Source organism: Nicotiana tabacum, chromosome 4 (genome assembly GCF_000715075.1).
Source record: "Nicotiana tabacum cultivar K326 chromosome 4, ASM71507v2, whole genome shotgun sequence".
In the NCBI taxonomy this organism is placed as follows: domain Eukaryota; kingdom Viridiplantae; phylum Streptophyta; class Magnoliopsida; order Solanales; family Solanaceae; genus Nicotiana; species Nicotiana tabacum.
The window spans coordinates 98,909,719-98,921,842 of NC_134083.1; positions in this window are offsets into that span (position 1 = coordinate 98,909,719).

Sequence of the window (12,124 nt, forward strand, 5' to 3'; positions counted from 1 at the left end):
GCAATCAAACTATCTCCTGAATATAAATCTGGGCCAACCTCTCTGAAGTATATGTAGTCACACCAGGAATAAAGTGCGCCGACTTGGTCAACCTGTCAACAATCACCCAAACTGTATCAAACTTCCTCAAGGTCCGCTGCAACCCAACTACAAAGTCCATGGTAATTCGTTCCCATTTCCACTCTGGTATAGTCATCTGCTGAAGTAGGCCACCTGGCCTCTGGTGCTCATATTTAACTTCCTAGCAATTTAGATACTTAGCTACATATTCAACTATGTCATTTTTCATTCGTCGCCACCAATAATGCTGCCTCAAGTCACGATACATCTTCGTAGCACCTGGATGAATAGAATACCGAGAACTGTGTGCCTCCTCCAGGATCTTTTTCCTCAGTTCATCTACATTAGGAACACACAGACGATCCTGGAGTCATAAAACACCATCCGCACTAACAGTAACTTCCTTGGCACCACCTCGTAGTACCGTTTCTCAAAGAACCATTAAGTGTGGATTGACATACTGACGAGCCTTGATCTTCTCAAATAGTGAAGACTGAGCTACAACACATACAAGAACTCGACTGGGCTCTAAAATGTCCAACCTCACAAGTCGGTTAGCCAACGATTGAATATCCAAAGCTAATGGCCTCTCCTCTACTGGAATGAAAGCCAAACTACCCATACTCTCCGCCTTCCTACTCAAGGCGTCTGCGACCACATTTGCTTTGCCCGGATGATATAGGATAGTAATATCATAATCTTTTAGTAACTCAAGCCATCTACACTGCCTCAACTTTAGGTCCCTCTGCTTGAACAAATGATGCAAACTGTGATGGTCAGTATAAATTTCACAGGACACCCCATAAAGATAATGCCTCCAAATCTTTAGGGGCGTGAACAATCGCAGCTAACTCCAAATCATGTACCGGATAATTCTGCTCGTGGGGCCTCAACTAACGTGAAGCATATGCAATAACTCACCCTTCCTGCATTAATACAAAACCCAAACCAACGCGTGAAGCGTCGCAATACACAGTATACATTCCCGAACCGGAAGGTAACACTAACACTGGTGCTGTAGTCAATGCTGTCTTGAGCTTCTGAAAGCTTGCCTCACAATCATCGGACCATTGGAACTGAACACCCTTCTGGGTTAATTTGGTCAAAGGTGCTGCAATAGATGAAAAACCTTCCACAAACCGACGATAATAACCTGCTAAACCCAGAAAACTCCTGATCTCAGTCGCCGAAGTGGGACGATGCCAATTCTGAACTGCCTCAATCTTTTTGGGATCAACTTTAATACCTTCGTCCGATACAATATATCCCAAAAATGCTATAAACTCTAGCCAAAACTCACATTTAAAGAACTTAGCATATAGCTTTTGTTCCCGCAATGTCTGAAGCACTACTCTCATATGCTGATCATGTTCCTCCTTGCTACGCGAGTAGATCAAAATGTCATCAATGAAGACAATGACAAACGAATCAATATATGGCCTGAATACCCTGTTCATCATATCCATAAATGCTGTCGGGGCATTAGTCAAACCAAAAGATATTACCAGAAACTCATAATGACCATATCTAGTACGGAAAGCAGTTTTTTGGAACATCCGAATCTCGAATCTTCAACTGATGATACACCGACCTCAAGTCGATCGTAGAGAACACCCTAGCACCCTGTAACTGGTCAAATAGGTCATCAATACGCGGCAACGGGTACTTGTTCTTAATAGTGACTTTGTTCAATTGGCGATAATCAATACACATCCGCATTGTTCCATCCTTCTTTTTCACAAATAATACCGATGCACCCCAAGGCGATACACTCGGTCTGACGAATCCTTTGGCTAGTAATTCTTCAATATATTCTTTCAATTCTTTCGGAGCTATGCGATACGGTGGGATAGATATAGGCTGAGTATCTGGAGCCAGATCAATACAGAAATCAATATCACGATCAGGTGGTATACCTGGAAGATCGGAAGGAAATACATCGGAGAACTCCCGAACTACTAGCACTAAATCAATAGCCGGAGTCTCTGCAGTAGTATCCCGAACATAGGCTAGATAAGCCAAACAACCCTTCTCAACCATGTGTTGAGCCTTTATAAAAGAAATAACCCGATTAAATGAACTAACTGACGAACCCTTCCACTCCAACCTAGGCAAAGATGGAATAGCCAAGGTAACAATTTTGGCATGACAATCTAGAATAGCATGATATGGAGATAATCAGTCCATACCCAGAATAATTTCAAAATCAATCATCTCGAGCAATAAGAGATCTGCTCTAGTTTCATAACCACCGAACGTAATAATACAAGACAGGTAGATCCGGTTCACAATAATAGAATCTCCTACAGGAGTGGACACATAAACAGGAGTACTCAAGGACTCACAAGAAACACCCAGGAATGGAGCAAATAGAGATGACACATATGAATACTTGGATCCTGGATCAAATAATACTGAGGCATCTTTGCCGCAAACAGAAATAATACCTGTAATCACAACATCTGAGGCCTCTGCATTTGGTCTATCAGGAAAAGCATAGAACCGATCTGGAGTGCCAACTGGCTGGCCTCCGCCAGGCTGACCTCCACCTTTAGGACGACCCCTACCCACCTGTCCTCCACCTCTTGGTGGTCGGACTACTGGTGGAGCAACTGGTCCAGTAAGCATAGGCTGCTGACCCTGCTATACTGGTCTACCCCAAAGCCTGGGGCAAAACCTCCGCATGTGACTGGGATCCCCGCACTCGTAACAACTCTTCGGTGCGATGGGTTGCTGACTAAGTGTCTGGCCCTGGGGAACTGAATACCCACTGGGAGGACCCTGAATAGCTGGTGGGCGGTAAGAACTCTCTGGTATAGCATTGAGATAAGGTCGCACTGGAGCACCTCGAGGAGGTGATGGTGCTGGATATGGGGGTCTACTGGATGCCCCCACACAAACTGACCTCTTCCCCCAGACGGAGCACCCCTGAACTCTCCAGAGTACCTGAACCGCTTATCTCTCATAATCTGATCTCGGCTCCGCTGACGCACACCCTCAATCCTCCTGGCTATCTCCACAACTCGCTCATAAGAAGTACCCATCTTAACCTCTCGAGCCATAGTGGCCTGAATACCAGTATGTAAATCGGCTACAAACCTCTGCACTCTCTCCACCTCAGTAGGGAGTATCATAAGTGCATGGCGAGATAATTCAGAAAACCTTGCCTCATAATCAGTCACTGACATCTGACCTTGCTGGAGCTGCTCAAACTGAAACCATAACTCTTCCCTCTGGGAGGGTGGAATATACTTGTCCAGGAAGATACGGGTGAACCTGTCCCAAGTCATGGGAGGAGAATCTGCTGGTCTGCCAAGAGCATAAGACTGCCACCATTTACGGGCTCTGCCCTCTAGCTGAAAAGTAGCAAAGTCAACCCCATGAGATTCCAATATCCTCATCATGTGCAGTCTGTCCATCTGGACGATTGTGTCACGCCCCGAACCTAGGAGCGAGACAAGCACCCCGTGCCTCACCTAACCTGGCATACCAAATTGCGACTAAGGGACTCTAAACACATAATGTCATACTTTGGCCATGGGGCCACCTTGCAAGACAATTTGCGAAGCAAAATATAAAACTGAATGGAAACTAGCGCTAACTAAACATCAATATAAAGCTAGGCTGAAAAGGCCGTCATAGCTACTACAGCTGACAAACCACCAAATTATACATACCAGGCCTACAAACCCAACATACTGCACTAACCAACAGGATATGTCTACAAGCCTCTACTGATAGATATATTGTGATCTGAACAGGGCCCCGACCTACCCATATTATATATATAAATACATACATAAGATGCACACAAAAACCTAGACCCGATAACTCCGAAGGATGTAGAGCTTACCGATCAGGCTAAACTCTGGAAATACTTACTGAGGAGGTCTACTCGTCTGTCTATCTGAACCTGCATGCATGAAATGCAGCGTCCCCGGAAAAGGGATGTCAGTACGAAATAATGTACCGAGTATGTAAGGCAATAACATAACTGAAAATCGAAACTGAACTAATAATACAATAACTGGAAGTAACTGGGAGTCAAAGATGATCTGGAGATATACTTGGCTGCTGATAGTGACTAAACTCCTTCAATATAGTAAGTAAAATAAATGTCCGGCCCTATAAGGCTCGGTACGTGTAAATGCTCGGCCGTAGTAGGCTCGCTCATAGGCGCTCGGCCATACTGGGCTCTGTATCTCGGCCATCCTGGGCTCGCTCATAGGCGCTCGGCCACAGTAGGCTCGGTATATGTAACTTACCATCTGATCAGAGGTTGCCCAATAGGGGCCTGCCCACCGATTATAGCTCGATGGTGGTGAAAATAGTGTAATACTGTATATATATATAGACCCTCTGCTCTCTTGACTGAATAAAGACAAAACTAAACTGAATATGAAGTCCCGATAAGGAATAATATTGTAACTTATGAGACTATAATAATGTGAATAAATTCATGAATACGAACTTCTCTTTATGTCTCATTATTAACACATGTAGCTACGAGATCATGCCAAAATGAAGGAAGGGCTTAACCTTAACATACCTTATCACAATCTTTCCAATCACCAAGTTGAACTCACCTCTTTGCACCTTAATCTACAAGAATGATAATAATACTATCGTTAAGTTACGAAAGGTACAACTATCGCACAACGAACGACAAACTTATTTTGTATTAAAACGGGCAGCATCTCCCCTATAATCCTTACTTCCTCCAAATTCAAGATAACACCAACAATACAAAAACAGAACAATAACAACATATATACATCATTTTCCAGCCCTATATACACCATCAAATACTACAAAACAGCCCAACACACCCCAATCTCTTCGTACACAAAACGACCACCGTAGTAGTGTCAAACGACCTGAAAATGTTATGACGAACGACCAGCCAACCACCCTACATTTATATGGTGTTTATAAACCCCCTTCCTCCTCCAAAACTCCACAAAATAGTAGTAAAACACGCAGCCCAACAGCAACACAAAACAGTCCACAAAACAGTCCGCTACAAGTGAATAACTCGAACTCACGGCTTCCGATCACCGTCCCGTGAGTTCTTACAAGTATAGAACGACTTACCATGAATTTATAGAAGAAAAATTGGATGAAAGAGAGCAGTAAACTCACCTTATTTGTTGGATAACTCAGCTCTTATCTTGGTTCTTCAAACTCTAGGTTTTACCTCCAATTAGAACTTGAAAGGGAGAGAAAATCAATTAGGGTTTGTGAAAAATTTTTGGGAGGATTCTTTGCAGAGCTTATGTATGGTTATTATGCTCTATTTTAAGTCTAATATATGAAGAAAATAGGCCCTTAAAAGGCCTCTTTGGATGACCCGAAATGGCCCATTTTTGGGCTTTCATTTAAGCAAGTAGGTGACACACCTACTTGTCACCTAGCAGCTTGCGCAGTATCGCAAAAATGCACATATCTCTCTACTCCAATGTCGTATTGACAAACAGTTTAATGCGTTGGAAAATAGACTCATAGATCTTTAATTTGATGGGTGGAACACCCCATAACTCTAAGTATATTGGGAGAAAATTGCAGTTACATTTGACCCAAAGTTTCAGTAAAACTTATGAATGTAACTTGTGATGACTTTCATCGACTTTTGTTCCACAACTCGCTTGACTTCAAAACATAACACACGGATGTCATACGACTAATATAAATCATAACATAATCTCCTTATCATGTTAATCACCCTAGTCTCACCCCAAAGGTACATGTTATAACATTTCCAGCTTGTCGACTTTCGACGAAACATTATTTTATTTAATTGCTTTAGCTTCTGAACTGTCCAACCCTCTTTGTACTTGTTGTTCATGATCTTCAATATTTGTAACCTCAGAGGTAACATGATTAACTTACTTTATATACTTTTAAATATTATCTCATTTTTGGTCCTACATTAGTTTTCTTACGACGCATTTTTACGTACGAAAATATAGGGTGTAACATCACTCCCCCTTGGGAACATTCGTCCTCGAATGTTTACTCTTAGAGACTTTGGAAAATTTTGCCAAAGTATCCTTCGTACACTAGGTTAAAACCAACCTGCACGTAGCCAGAAACATACTATGCATGCCACACATGGCCAATCTTTATAAATAGCAGCAATTTGCCTCACCGACCGTAAATCATAAATATTGAAAGTGAAAAAATAAAAGCTTACCTGATGACCTGCTAGCCTACATAGAGCTATGTTGTAGCGTCCCATCTCGAACCATATCTTCAGTTTGAAATAGGTGGGGGTATTTAGACTTCATTTCTTCCTCCGATTCCCACGTCATCTCTTCTACATTCTTGCTCCTCCATAAAACCTTTACGGAAGCTACCTCCTTATTTCGTAGATTGCGGATTTGTCGGTCTAGGATGGCAACTGGAATTTCCTCGTATGACAAGTCCTCTGTAATCTGTACATCATCTGTGGGCACCACTCGGGTAGGATCGCCAATGCACTTCCGTAGCATAGATACGTGAAAAACCGGATGGACAGACTCCAATTTTGAGGGCAACTCTTACTCATAAGCTACTTGGCCCACTCTCCGAATGATCCTATAAGGCCCAATATACCGTGGGCTAAGCTTGCCTTTCTTGCCAAACCTCATCACGCCCTTCATAGGTGATACCTTTAAGAATACCCAGTCATTAATCCTGAACTCTAAGTCTCGTCGCCGCACGTCAGAATATGACTTCTGACGACTCTGAGCTGTCAACAGTCACTCCCGGATAACCTTTACTTTCTCTATGGCCTGCTGAACTAGGTCTGGCCCATGTAACCCAGATTCTCCAACATCAAACCACCCTATAGGAGATCTGCACTTACGCCCATACAAAGCCTCGTACGGAGCCATCTGGATACTAGAGTGGTAACTGTTATTATATGCAAACTCGATAAGAGGTAGATGTTCATCCCAACTTCTTTTAAAATCCAACAGACATACTCGTAACATATCCTCGAGCGTCTGAATTGTGCGCTCGGCTTGTCCATCAGTCTGTGGATGAAAAGTTGTGCTGAGATTCACCTGAGTCCCTAGACCTCTCTGAAATGACCTCCAAAAATGTGCTGTAAACTGAGCCCCACGGTCAGATATAATAGAAACTGGTACTCCGTGTAGCCGCACTATCTCCTTAATATATAACTTTGCATAATCTTCTGCTATATATGTAGATCTGACCGGTAGGAAGTGAGCTGATTTCGTGAGCCTATCGACTATCACCCATATGGAATCGAACTTACGATTAGAACGAGGTAAACCCATGATAAAGTCCATGTTTATCGCCTCCCATTTCTATGTCGGGATCTCTATAGTCTGCATTAGCCCTCCAGGCTTCTGGTGCTCTACCTTCACTTGCTGGCAACTAGTACACTGGGCGACAAACTCAGTAATGTTCTTCTTCATATCGTTCCACCAGTACACATCCTTAATGTCATGATACATCTTCGTCGACCCAGGATGGATGGAATACCATGAATAATGTGCCTCTGACATAATCCTGTCTCGTAGCCCTGCTACATCTGGAACACACAAACGACCCCTATATCTGAGAACCCCATCTCCCTTTAGCTCTAACAGTGGCTTCTTCTGCTGCGGAACTCGCTCTCTCAGCTCGACCAACTCTGGGTCCTCGTACTGCCTTTCCTTGACTTCCGCTATGAGAGATGATTTTGTAGTGTTTTGGAGTACAACTCCACCATCCTCAGAATCTACTAACCGAACCCCCAACGAAGACAATTGATGAATCTCTCTAGCTAATTGTCTTTTCTTGGGCTCTACATGTGCTAAGCTACCCATAAATCGGCGACTTAAGGCATCTGCTACAACATTAGCTTTCCCTGAATGGTAGAGAATGTTAACATTGTAATCTTTCAATAACTCAAGCCATCCCTCTGTCGCAAATTCAACTCTTTCTGCTTGAAGATATATTGTAGGCTTTTATGATCATTAAATACATCAACATGAACACCATATAAATAATGCCGCCATATCTTAAGTGCATGGACAACCGTAGCTAACTCGAGGTCGTGGGTCGGATAATTCCTCTCGTGCTTCCTCAACTGCCTTGAAGCATACGCAATTACCTTCCCACATTGCATCAGGACATATCCTAACCCGACACCTGATGCATCACAATACACGGCATAAACCTCTAGACACTCTGGAAGTGTTAGAACTGGAGCTGAGGTCAACCTGTTCTTAAGCTCTTGGAAACTCCGCTCGCAAGCCTCTGTCCATTGAAACTTAGTTTCTTTCTGTGTCAACTTCATCAATGGTGCCGAAAGGGAAGAAAAACCCTCTACGAACCTCCGATAGTATCCTGCTAAGCCTAGAAAGCTACGAACCTCTGTCGGAGTGGTAGGTCTAGGCCAAGATTTCACGGCCTCAATCTTCTGAGTGTCCACCTTTATCCCTTCATCTGATACAATATGCCCCAAGAATGCTACAGACTTCAACCAGAACTCACATTTAGAAAACTTAGCATACAACTTACGATCACGGAGGGTTTGGAGTACCGCTCGTAGGTGGTCCGCATGCTCACCCTCTGAGCGGGAATAAACCAGAATATCATCAATAAATACTATCACGAACAGATCTAAAAATGGCCGGAATAGGCTATTCATCAAGTCCATAAATACAGCGGGTGCATTAGTCAACCCGAAGGACATGACAAGGAACTCGAAGTGGCCATATCGGGTCCTGAAGGCTGTCTTTGGAATATCTTTTTCCCGAACTCTGACCTGGTGGTACCCCGACCTCAAATCTATCTTTGAAAAGCATCTAGCCCCCTGCAACTGATCAAACAAGTCATCGATCCTTGGAAGTGGATACTTATTCTTAATAGTTACCTTGTTCAGCTGCCTATAATCGATACACATCCTCAGCGAGCCGTCTTTCTTCCGCACAAATAGTACTGGTGCACCCCAAGGTGAGGTATTGGGCCTGATGTAACCCTTCTCCAGCAAATCTTTTAACTGCTCCTTCAACTCCTTCAATTCACCAGGTGCCATTCTATACGGAGGGACGGATATCCTGGAAGCAAATCGATGCTAAAATCAATCTCTCGCTCTGGAGAAATACCTAAAAGCTCATCTGGAAACACATCTGCATACTCTTTGACTACGGGAATAGACTGAAGTGTAGGTATCTCAGCATCTGCATCTCTAACTCGCACAATATGATAAATGCACCCTTTTGCGATCATTTTCCTCGCCTTCAGATAGGAAATAAACCTACCTCTGGGTGTTGGTGTATTACCTACCCATTCAAGGACTGGCTCACCCAAAAAATGAAATCTGGCTGCCTTTGCTCGGCAATCAACTGTGGCATAGTAAGCTGCCAACCAGTCCATGCCTATGATAGCATCAAAATCCATCATCTCTAGCTCAACTAGGTCAGCTGAGGTCTGACAACTACAAATTGTCACCGTACAACCTCGGTAAACCCGTCTAGCAATAATCGATTCTCCGACCGGTGTAGATACCGCAAAAGGATCACTTAGTATTTCAGGCACTATACCAAACTTCCTCACGACAAATGGGGTAATATACGATAAAGTAGATCCTGGGTCTATCAAAGCATAAGCATCGTGAGAGCAAATGGTTAATATACCTGTCACAACGTCTGGTGAAGACTCCTGGTCCTGTCGACCCGCTAAAGCATAGATACGGTTCTGATTACCACTTGAACTGGAACCTCTACCTCTGCCCCGACCTCTACCAGCCGAAAACTGAGACTCGCGCCCTGAAGGATGCACGGACATAGATGATCCTGTTGCTGAACTCGCTGGTTGTGCCTTCCCCCCGAATCTCTATTTGGGTAATCTCGCATCATATGCCCTGGACGCCCACATGTATAACAAGCATCAGAACCTGCTCGGCATTGGCCCAAGTGTCCTCTACTACAGATGTCACACCGTGGAGGAAATGACCATGTCTGTGCAGATCCTCGCTGTCGCTGCAAACCCGACGCCCGTGAGCTCTCACCTGGTCCTGACTGATTATAGCGGTCATACCTGTAACCCTGTAACTGAGGTGGCGGAGGCCTAGGTGGCCATCCGAAGTACTGGGTCCTATAACTACCCTGATATTGCTCCTGAGACCTGGGAAATCTCATCCTCTTACGTTGCCCTTGCTCAGCCCTTTCTGTACCCTGCTGCCGATGCCTACCCCTTTCTATATTCTGGGCGAATGCCTGAATCCGGGAGATATCCATACTATCCTGCAATGCAGTGGTGGCACATGCCTCGGTTAACTCTGGGGCTAACCCTGCTATAAACCTGTGAATCCTGTCCCGCATAGTAGCAACTATGGATGGTGCATATCTGGCCAATGAGTCAAAACGGAGACTATACTCTCGAACACTCATATTACCCTGCTTGAGGGCTAGAAACTGATCGACTCGAGCCTGTCGGATCTCCCGTGGTAAGTACTGGTCAAGGAAGGCATCTGAAAAATTCTCCCAAATAGCTGGAGGTGCATCACGTCCCCTGGACCTCTCCCATCCCTCATACCAAAGGATGGCTATATCTCGGAGTCGAAAAGCTGCTAGCTCAACTGCCTCTTTCTCCGTGGCATGCATAACACGAAAGATCCTGTGAAGCTGATCTATGAAATCCTGCAGGTCCTCCCTCTGATCTGTCCCCGTGAACTCTGGGGGACTCAAAGCAATAAACTCTCGGACCCTTGAACTCCCAGACCCCTCAGAAGTTCCTGCACTAGCTGATGCCCTAGCCTGTTGCTGGGTAGCTACCAACTGTGTCAACAAATGCACCGCACTCCTTAAGTCCTGATCTGATGGAAGTGGAGGGGGAACTGGATGTGCGGTTTCCCTAGGAATCTCCGTAGTTGGTGGAGGAGCCGGTAATGGCTGAGTAGGGGTCTCACCTTGAGCCTCAGACTGGGCCCCATCTACTGGGGGTACCCTGCTGGTCCCCTCACCTACTGTTGTATCTCTCCTCTGGCTAGCCGTAGTCTTCCTAGTCACCGTCATCTGTGCATGCAAACACCAACACATAAGTTTAATTCAAATTTCCTATAACTCAGTTCTGTAGCACGATTTAGATTTCAAAGAAGGGTAACCAACTCCTAAATGCCCTGTAGTGCCCTGCTTATATAATATGGTGCACAACACATCTATAAACAAGACCCTACTAGACACGGCTTGTAGACTCCCTAGGACAGAACTGCTCTGATACCAAGTTTGTCACGCCCCGAACCTAGGAGCGATACAAGCACCCGGTGCCTCACCTAACCTGGCGTACCAAATTGCGACTAAGGGACTCTAAACACATAATGTCATACTTTGGCCATGGGGCCACCTTGCAAGACAATTTGCGAAGCAAAATATAAAACTGAATGGAAACTAGCGCTAACTAAACATCAATATAAAGCTAGGCTGAAAAGGCCGTCATAGCTACTGCAGCTGACAAACCACCAAATTATACATACCAGGCCTACAAACCCAACATACTGCACTAACCAACAGGATATGTCTACAAGCCTCTACTGATAGATATATTGTGATCTGAACAGGGCCCCGACCTACCCATATTATATATATAAATACATACATAAGATTCACACAAAAACCTAGACCCGATAACTCCGAAGGATGTAGAGCTTACCGATCAGGCTAAACTCTGGAAACACCTACTGAGGAGGTCTACTTGTCTGTCTATCTGAAACTGCATGCATGAAATGCAGCGTCCCCGGAAAAGGGACGTTAGTACGAAATAATGTACCGAGTATGTAAGGCAATAAGATAACTGAAAATCAAAACTGAACTGATAATATAATAATTGGAAGTAACTGGGAGTCAAAGATGATCTGGAGATATACTTACCTGCTGATAGTGACTAAACTCCTTCAATATAGTAAGTAAAATAAATGTCCGGCCCTATAAGGCTCGGTACGTGTAAATGCTCGGCCGTAGTAGGCTCGCTCATAGGCGCTCGGCCATACTGGGCTCTGTATCTCGGCCATCCTGGGCTCGCTCATAGGCGCTCGGCCACAGTAGGCTCGGTATATGTAACTTACCATCTG